General features: G+C 40.3%; 1 non-coding gene across 1 annotated transcript; it reads right to left on the reverse strand.

Annotated features, from left to right (window-relative positions):
* Positions 1-9731: 9731 nt before the first annotated feature.
* Positions 9732-9838, reverse strand: LOC129636350 (U6 spliceosomal RNA). The gene has a single exon (XR_008706891.1). It is a non-coding gene; the product is annotated as a U6 spliceosomal RNA (small nuclear RNA).
* Between the last annotated feature and the right edge of the window lie 277 nt (positions 9839-10115).

The raw sequence follows: 10115 nt of genomic DNA on the forward strand, positions 1-10115 counted from the left end.
CATATGTCCTTTAATATTCCCTTCCTTAAAGTTTCTTCAAATCCCAGGTTAGGTTGCCATGCTTCTTTATAGGACCCTAAATGATACAGCACTCAAAATTCAGAATTAAGTATTGATATTTTTCACATTTTCCCTGGTGGCTCAGATGGTAAAGAATCCTCCTGCAATGCAGGAGTTGCAAGTTCGATCCCAGGGTTGGGAAGATCCCCTGGAGAAGGGTATGGCAACTCCCTCCAGTATTCTGGCCTAGAGAATCCCATGGACAGAGGCTACAGTCCATGGGGTTGCAAAGAGTGGACATGGCTGAGCGACTTTCACTTTCAAATTAAAACTCAACTTTATTGAGGTATGATTTATACATAATAAAATGCACCTACTCTGATCATCTAGTTTGATGAATTTTGGTATAGGTATATATCTGTGTAACCACCACATAGTTGAGAAAAAAGTGCACGTCCATTACCTCCAAAAGTTTCCTCGGCACTTTGTTGGTCAAATTCCCCACTCCAGTTGTCTAATCTGTTTATTTGTATTCTAGAATTTTAGCTAGATTAAATCATACATTATGACTTGCTTGTATCTGACTTCCTTTGCTCAGCATGTTTTTGAGATTCATCCATATTGTTGCATTTATCAGTTAATCACATTTTTTAATTTTTAAGTAGTGTTCAGTTGTATGGATATTTTAAAATTTATTTATCCATCCCTCTATTCACGGGTATTTGTTTTCAGGTTTTGACTATTATAAGTAAGCCTATATGTGTATGGACATTCATTTACAAATATCTGTGTAGACATGTGTTTGTTTGTTTGTTTTGAGGGAGCCACATTTTCCCTGGTGGCTCAGATGGTAAAGGAGAACTTCTGGGATGTATGATCAGTCGTCAATTTAAAAGGAGCTGTCATGCATTTATACAAAGTGGGGTACCCATTCACATTCTCACCAGCCATGTATTAGAGTTCCAGTTGCTCTATATGCTCATGTAGTACTTGTTATTTTCAACATTTTTAATTTTAGGTATTTCTCATGGTTGGAGCTGTTTTGTTGTGGCTTTAATTTCCATTTCCCTGATGATTAATGATGTTGAGCATTTTCTCATACAGTTTTTCATCATCCATTTGCCCATTAAAAACAGGATTATTTGTCATAATTTTGAAGGCATACATTCTGGATCCAAGTCTTTTGTTAGATACATGCATTGTAAATATTATTTTCCCCGATTTTCCTTTATCTTAGTAATGTTTTACAAACAGCAGATAGTTTAAACTTGGAAGTTCAATTTAACTCTTTATGGCCTGTAAGTTTTGTGTCCTTTCTGTGAAATTTTTGCCTATCTCAGCATCATGAAGATTTTATCCTATGTTTTCTTCTGGAAAGTTCTTTTACTTTTTAGGGGAAAAAAGAAACCTCTGTAGGTAAACTTAAAACTGCCCCATTACCCCTTCCTTCCTGTATTCCCCTCCTTTCATTTTAGTGCAAACCATGATCTTGAACTTCACTTATACATCTTTATCTGTGTTGTATAATTCTGCCATATAAGCTCTTATGCATCATAATATTTAGCATTATTTCATGAGTTTATAAAACTTACATAAAGATTTCATCTGTATGTGCATACAGATGAAAAAAGCTCTCACTTAGTTTCTTATGTATGTAGTGGCTTAAATTCATAACCAGTTTTTTGCTATCTGCTCAGTTAACCTTTCCTGGAGAAGGCAATGGCACCCCACTCCAGTACTCTTGCCTGGAGAATCCCATGGATGGAGGAGCCTGATAGGCTGTGGTCCATGGGGTCGCGAAGAGTCTGACACGACTGAGGGACTTCGCTTTCACTTTTCACTTTCACACATTGGAGAAGGCAATGGCAACCCACTCCAGTGTTCTTGCCTGGAGAATCCCAGGGACGCTGGAGCCTGGTGGGCTGCCGTTTATGGGGTCGCACAGAGTCATACACGACTGAAGCGACTTAGCAGCAGTAGCAGCAGTTAACCTTTCAAACCAGAAATTTGATTTTTACTTATTCTTAATCCAAGACAGAGAAAGATTCCATCCATCTATATAATCTATTTATCTATCCATCCATCTATAGAGAGACACACAGGGAGAGAGAGACACATACACAGAGAATGTTTCATTTTATTTAAGAAGAATGAATGAAACCAAGTTTTAAGCAATTGTTTAATTGTTCTCTGCTATGGACATGTGCATGGACATGGACTGGAGATATTTTTTTAAGGCTTTATTCCAGAGTCACAGAGGTAGGTTAAAGATACTGATGGCCAAAGGGAACCTTTACAGGAACTTGTTGAGATAACACATATATACTTACCTTTTTACTTATTTTTACTTCATATCTGTCCACCTGGGCAATGCATAAGAAACAGCTTATTCTTTTCTCCAATTAGGGCCATGAATACGGTAGCTGAATCATAGAGAAAATAACAAAAAGGCTATATGTGTGGAGAGAGGAATGAGGAGCAACAGGAAACTAGGCAACTTCTAAAATTCTGTGCTATAGAAATTTTATATTTTATCTGTTGATGAAAAATTTTTAAATAAGAACTGATGTATTGCTTAACCACAAACTATAGCTTTTACAAGCACAATGCTTAAATCATATTGCTAGACTATGAAATGGGTGAAGTGGTGGCAGATAGCTAGCTTTAAACTCATAAACTTATTTTTCCTCCTGAACACACATCTCAGCTACCTTCCCAACCTGAGTGCACATAGGTAGGACCATGTAACTAATTCTTTCAAACAGAATGTGTGTGGAAACGGTGTTTGCCACTTGCAGGATTGTCTCTTCATCATAAGTGATCCTTCACCTTCTCTCTCTTTGCCTCATTAGCTGACTGGAAGCAGAAGACTCAGCAGAGACTCTGAGGCCCCAGGGGAAATGCAGAGCCCCTAAATGAAAGGAACCGTTTGAGGACTACAGAGTTACATACATTGCAAAATCTTTGCAAATTTTTAATGCAGTTCACATACAAACACAAAAAGTCAGGGATACAGTATCAGTCAAGGAGTGTGAACTTCACTCCTCCACCCAAATTTCTGTCCACTTTTATCTCTTTCTGACCCTTGATGATGAATGATTATCTTGACTTTTAGATCTCTCTTGAGAAAGGCAAGCTCTTCTCTACTTCCTCATCTGGGGAAGGGTGCATTAAAGTGTCTTTGGCTGTATGCTTGGAAACGGAGGCAAAAGACATGATGTTGTGAGGAAACTGAAGTGAACAGAAGACAGGTGAACAACCCTTGCTCAGAGAGCTAGGACAGCTGTTGTCAATTGCAGAAACTGTGGAATTTCTCTCTGACTTCTAGCAATAAGTAATTTGGTGACAATTGATTTTCTGCCCTTCAGAATCTCTGCTCTAGATTGATATCAGGGAGGCAGAATCCAGTTAACTTACCATAGACTACTGGCCCACCCTGGTGCCTAGCAAGGATGATGTGCTATGGTTGGCAGCCCTACCAAGAACATATGAAAAAGAGCAAGAGAAATTTTTTGAAGTCAGTAGACATTTAACTGAAATGGCAACCCACTCCAGTATTCTTGCCTAGAGAATCCCAGGGATGGGGGAGGCTGGTGGGCTGTCGTCTATGGGGTCGCACAGAGTTGGACACGACTGAAGCGACTTAGCAGCAGCAGCAGCAGACATTTAACTGGCGTAAGAGGGAGAAGAGGTACATGGCAGACTTAGAACAGAACACATCCGCTACAAAGGCGGAACTTCTAAGTCATTGATATCTTGATGTAAAGAAATTTATTAGATTTCATCTTGTATGTATGTACATGGCAAAGCAAAGAGGAAAGTTACTAAGTGTTAGAATCCGACCACTCACTAGGTATTCTTATGAAAATTATCCCATTTTATGGAAAATGATGGCCGGGGAGTCAGGAGTAGAGGAGGTGACAAAGAAAAGTGCTGTAAAGAAGGGAAGACAAGAAAGGACCAAAGGCTACCTGAAACAAACTTTTCTATACCAACTTTGCCTAGTTATAGAAATCATTTGACTCTTGGCCTGTGAGTTTGCTATTGTTTCTCATCCCTACAAGACTGGATTGTCTTTAGATGTTTTGTCTTACTTTGCAGTAGCAACCAATCAGAGATTTTAAAAATGACCAACTGTGGATAGAGTTCTCTTGGAATTCCATATGATTTATTTTGTGGTAGAAGTAAATGAGAAGTACTAGTTGTGTGTCAAGGAAGGAGGGGAAAACCATAAATCAAAAGTTACACACCATTAAATTACATTTCAGACTTTAACAAGAGGAATTTCGGGAGGGAAGAAAGTCGAGAAGCACAGATGAAGCTTAGAAATTCATTTTTTTAAGGGAATGGAGACTAAGATCTGTTTTGGTATGTTGGCATGACCCAACCTGGGAGGTCAGAAAACCATCACAGGCTTTTGCTTGTAGAGCAGGTGCACCTTGCTGTAAATAATCTTTGTAGCTCTGACCCTGAAAGCTGATATTAGATGTGCTCGGCCAGGTGACACCTGATTATAGTTCCTCTTGTGTTCATTTCCTTCCCCCGTACTCCTTAACAGGCATCTGGCTCATTTACTTGAAGATTCTGACTTTTGATAGCATTCCTAGAGTTGAATGATTTTGGCATTTTGGTATTTAAAGCGAGAATGGATGATGTTTCATATGCTTGTACTCTTCTAAAATCTTGTGTCCCTCGATAGCCCCTCTATATAAAGCTACATTTTGAGTAAAGAAATGTAGCTTTGTTTCTGTTACTAACAATACTTGAGAAAGATTCCATGTTGAATTCCCTTAGGCTATGGGACATTTATTAACCAGGTCCTTTTTATAGGATTTAAAAAAGTTCTAAAATAGAGTGAAATCTCATCAATTCAGGTGTTTACAAATTAAGAATTTGTGATCATTTGGGAGGGATTATTTACTTTTGTATCATGAAAAAGAACAATGTGAGTAATATTCTGGGGGCATGTTTAATCTGGATAAAGAAACTAAACCTTTCAGTCATATTCAAAGCACTTATCTAGTGGTTAAGGATAAATTACTCTTATCTGTTCAGTGTGTTTTGTGGAATTTCAAGCATCTTCCCAACATAGTCATAGCAGAGGTAGTGTTGGTCCTCATTTCCCTTGTCAGTCAGTTCAGTCACTCAGCTTAGCTCAGCTCAGTTGCTCAGTTGTGTCCGACTCTTTGCAACCCCATGAGTCACAGCATGCCAGGCCTCGCTGTCTAGTCATGTCCAACTCTTTGTGACCCCATGGACTGCAGAATGCCAGGCTTCCCTGTCCATAACCAACTCCTGGAGCCTGCTCAAATTCATGTCCTTTGAGTTGGTGACGCCATCCAACCATCTCATCCTCTGTCGTCCCCTTCTCCTCTTGCCTTCAATCTTTCCCAGCATCAGGGTCTTTTCCAGTGAGTAGTTCTTCTCATCAGCTGCCCAAAGTATTGTAGCTTCAGCTTCAGCATCAGTCCCTCCAGTTAATATTCAGGACTGATTTTCTTTAGGATTGACTAGTTTGATCTCCATGCAGTCCAAGGGACTCTCAAGAGTCTTTTCCAACACCACAGTTCACAAGCATAAATTTCCCTGTATCAGAGGGCAAACTATTTCTGAGAATAATTTTCAAGAAGCGTGAGGCTTAAGTGCTTCAAAATCTTGCAATAAGAATGAAATGGTAGCTGATGAAGTTCCATTTGGAACATCCCTAGAGATGTATTGAAGCCATGTGTATACCTTCGTTAGTGTTGTAAACAAATTACACCTACGGGATAAGAGTCATTTTTAGCTACATGACAGGGTTGACATGCTGAGTTAACAAAATAGTAGCTGCTTTCTTAGGTACAGGGGGACAGTGATGAGACTGAGTCTATGTAGGGGATGTAAAGGAACAATAATTCCCCTATTGCTGTAGGTACAATTGATCAGAGGATGTAGTTTTTCCCTCAGGAGAGAGAATAGCTAAGAAATTTCACAGGTGATAGAGACTAAATTTGTAGAATTTGTGTTCTTTAGTTACAACTATATATTTAAGTGTGGTATCAGACCTAAAAGTAGTATTATGTGTTGCCTTGACGTCTGGGGGAAGTTGGACGAGACTTGTGTTGTCCAATCCAAGTTCCCCTCTCTACTTTGCTTCTGCAGATAAAACCTTCCAGCCAAACAACCCTCCATATCAAAGAAACCAAGTGCAGTTCCTGCTTATCTCTGAGTAGTGGGTTTCATTTCCCTGGCAGCCCACAAATTATTCAAAGAAACCAATTACATCATTTTGTGGAAAACTTGGGGTTTCCTTCCTTCTCCATATTAGAAAATCTGCCTTCCACAGCCCGGGTTGTTCATTCTATCCTGTTCTTAAGTAAAACTGCCCTATGGCCCTGCATAGTGTCCTCCTCCTCTGTCAGTTATTACGTGACAAATAACTGTTGCTGATATCATCTGTCTAGAGTTGGGTGTCTTATGGCCATCTGTGTAACCCTAGGTTAAGTAACTTCCCTCACCAATGATGCAAGGAGGAGGTGTTTTAAACAGAAAATACCAACATAGTAGCTGTAATCTCAAGATTATTTAAAATGATGTCATTTATTTTGAGAGAAGAGAGGAGAGTGTGTCAAATATATAGTGAAAAGGAGGTATACTTGGAAATGTTCAGCAGTAAAATTCAAGAATTGCTTCAATTGATAGAGTTGTTGTTATGACATAGCTTGTATTCTAATTATGTTTCAGCTCGGTGAGATTAAGTTTGAATCCAGAAGCCAATCTTTAAGTTAGTATTTCTGCCGCTGTACGCTATCTCTATTTTCCTATATATCAACTTTAATGAGAATTTTTTTTTTTATCACTAATGGGTGTTGAAATTTGTCAGATGCCTTTTTTTGTGTCTATTGAGATGATTGTATTTTTTTCCTTCTTTTATCACATTGTTTGGTTTGCAGATTTTGCACCATCCTTGCATCTCTTGAATAAACCCCACTTGATCACAGTGTATGATCCCTTCTATGTGGTGTTGAATTTGGCTTGCCAATATTGTGCTGAGAATGTTTGCATTTATATTCATCAGAGATATTAACTTGCTTCTTTCCCTCAGTTCAGTTAGCTTTCTTATTGCTATTGCTTTGAACTCTATCTGGTAAATTATTTATTTTGGTTTCATTAAGGCTTTTCTCAAGATATTTTTTTCTTGTTCTTTGTTTGAAGCATAGTCTTTTGTCTTCTCATTTTGTTTAACTTTCTGTCTCTTTCTATGAAGTTAGGTGAAACAGTAGCCTGTCCTGGATTGAAGGTGTGTCCTTGTCAACTTTGCCTGTGTCCTGTGCCTTTGGAGTTGCATTGAAGGTAAGCATGAGCCATGTCCTCCCCTGGTGTGTGCTGGTCATCATTGCATCGGTGGAAAGTGGAGCTGGAGTTGGTGGGGCTAGAGCCAGAGTCTGGTGTAAATAGGGGCTTCTCCTATGCTCAATGGCTGTCACTGCCTATGGGGGGCAGGGTTGGGGCTGGAGGGCCTGAGGAGGAGACCTCAGCTAGTTGGTTGTGTGATGGCATTCTCAGCCTTGGTTTGGGGTGTGAAAGTGAAAATCACTCAGTCGTGTCCATGGAATTCTCCAGGCCAGAATACTGGAGTGGGTAGCCTTTCCCTTCTCCAGGGGATCTTCCCAACCCAGGAATCAAACCCAGGCCTCCTACATTGCAGGCAGATTCTTTACCAGCTGAGCCAGCAGGGAAGCCATGGTTTGGGGGTGTGACTGGGCTTAAGGGTTTGGGGTTGCACTTCCGTGCTGGTTTCACTTTTCCCCTGATGTGTGCATTAGTTAGAGGTGCCTCAGGGATGGCGGGGTTGGTGTCACACTACAACCACCTCTGCCTTAGTTAGGAGCAGAGCTAGAGCAAGAGGGGCTGGAGTGGGAGTCTGGGACAGGCTGCGGGTTGCCCTAGGGTGTTCCTGGCAAGTCAACAAGAACCCCAGATGGTCTTCAGTCTGCTGTCTCCGTGACTGGGTGTAAACACAAATGTGTGTGTGCTGTTGAAGAGCAGAGTCTCGGTTTCTTACAGTCCTCTGGTAAGTCCCGCTGGTTTTCAAACCTGCTAAAGGGGCTTGTCTTTCCACTGACGTAATGTCTAACAGGTGGCTTGAGCCCCTCGCCCTGCACGGGGAGAACCCTGAGCCTGTGCTATTCCCCTCCTCTTCTGTGTCGCGGTGTGGGTGTGGGGTGTGGGTCCTGGCCACATCACTTCTCCTCCCTTCCTACCAAACTCAGTGTGTGCCTCTTCCTTTATAGCCTTGGTTGTCCTGCTAGTCCCCAGGTTGAGTTTAATGAGAGACATTCTATGTGTAGTCTTTTTTTTAATTAATTTATTTTTAAATTGAAGGATAATTGCTTTACAGAATTTTGTTGTTTTCTGTCAAACCTCAACATGAATCAGCCATGGGTATACATATATCCCCTCTTTTTTGAACCTCCCTCCCATCTCCCACCCCCACCCCACCCCTCCAAGTTGATACAGAGCCCCTGTTTGAATTTCCTGAGCCATACAGCAAATTCCCAATGGCTATCTATTTTACATATGGTAATGTAGGTTTCCATGTTACTCTCTCCATATATCTCACCCTCTCCTCCTCTCTCCCCATGTCCATAAATCTATTCTCTATGTCTGTTTTTCCTTTGCTGCCCTGCAAATAAATTCTTCAGTACCATTTTTCTAGATTCCATATATATGCGTTCAAATACAATATTTATCTTTCTCTTTCTGACTTATTTCACTCTGTATAATAGGCTCTAGTAGGTTCATCCACCTCATTAGAACTGACTCAAATGCATTCCTTTTTATGGCTGAGTAATATTCCATTATGTATACGGACCACAACTTCTTTATTCATTCATCTGTCGATGGACATCCAGGTTGCTTCCATGTTCTAGCTATTGTAAATAGTGCTGCAATGAACAATGGGATACAAGTGTCTTTTTCAATTTTGGTTTTCTCAGGGTATGTGCCTAGGAGTGGGATTGCTGGGTCATATGGTGGTTTTATTCCTAGTTTTTTAAGGAATCTCCATACTATCTTCCATAGTGGCTGTATCAATTTACATTCCCACCAACAGTGCTGGAGCATTCCCTTTTCTTCACACCCTCTCCAGCATTTATTGTTTGTAGGCTTTTTGATGATGGCCATTCTGACAGGTGTGAGGTAATATCTCATTGCAGTTTTGATTTGCATTTCTCTAATAATGAGTGATGTTGAGCATCTTTTCATGTGTTTGTTAGCCATCTGTATGTCTTCTTTGGAGAAATGTCTGTTTAGGTCTTTTTCCCACTTTTTGATTGGTTGTTTTTCTGGTACTGGGTTGTATGAACTACTTGTATATTTTGGAAATTAATCCTTTGTCAGTTGTTTCATTTGCTATTATCTTCTCCTATTCTGAAGGTTGTCTTTTCACCTTGCTTATAGTTTCCTTTGCTGTGCAAAAGCTTTTAAGTTTAATCAGGTCCCACTTGTTTACTTTTGTTTTTATTTCTATTACTCTAGGAGGTGTGTCATAGAGGATCTTGCTTTGATTTATGTCATCAAGTGTTCTGCCTTTGTTTTCCTCAAAGAGTTTTCTAGTTTCTGGTCTTACATTTAGGTCTTTAATCCATTTTGAATTTATCTTTGTGTGTGGTGTTAGGAAGTGTTCTAGTTTCTTTCTCTTACATGTAGCTGTCCAGTTTCCCCAGCATCATTTATTGAAGAGGCTGTCTAAAAATATGGAATGCTTCAGGAATTTGCATGTCATCCTTGCACAGGGGCCATGCTAATCTTCTCTGTATCATTCCAATTTTACTATATGTGCTGCCAAAGCAAGCACTGGTTGTAGTTTTGCTGTGGTCTTGAGCAGATAGGAGCCTAGCATCGTTCTGATCCACCTTCCACTTGTAAACTGTTTCTGATGTCGTTTCCGTGGGCTCGCAGAGCATGCTGTCATCAGTCTTTTATTGTTCAGTTTCTCAGTCATTTTTCCAACTCTCTGTGACCCCATGGACTGCAGACCACCAGCTTCCCCGTCCTTCACTATCTCCCGGAGTTTGCTCAAACTCATGTCCATTGAATTGGTAATGCCATCCAACCATCTCATCCTCTGTTGT

The sequence above is a fragment of the Bubalus kerabau genome, chromosome 21, assembly GCF_029407905.1.
Source record: "Bubalus kerabau isolate K-KA32 ecotype Philippines breed swamp buffalo chromosome 21, PCC_UOA_SB_1v2, whole genome shotgun sequence".
In the NCBI taxonomy this organism is placed as follows: Eukaryota; Metazoa; Chordata; class Mammalia; order Artiodactyla; family Bovidae; genus Bubalus; species Bubalus kerabau.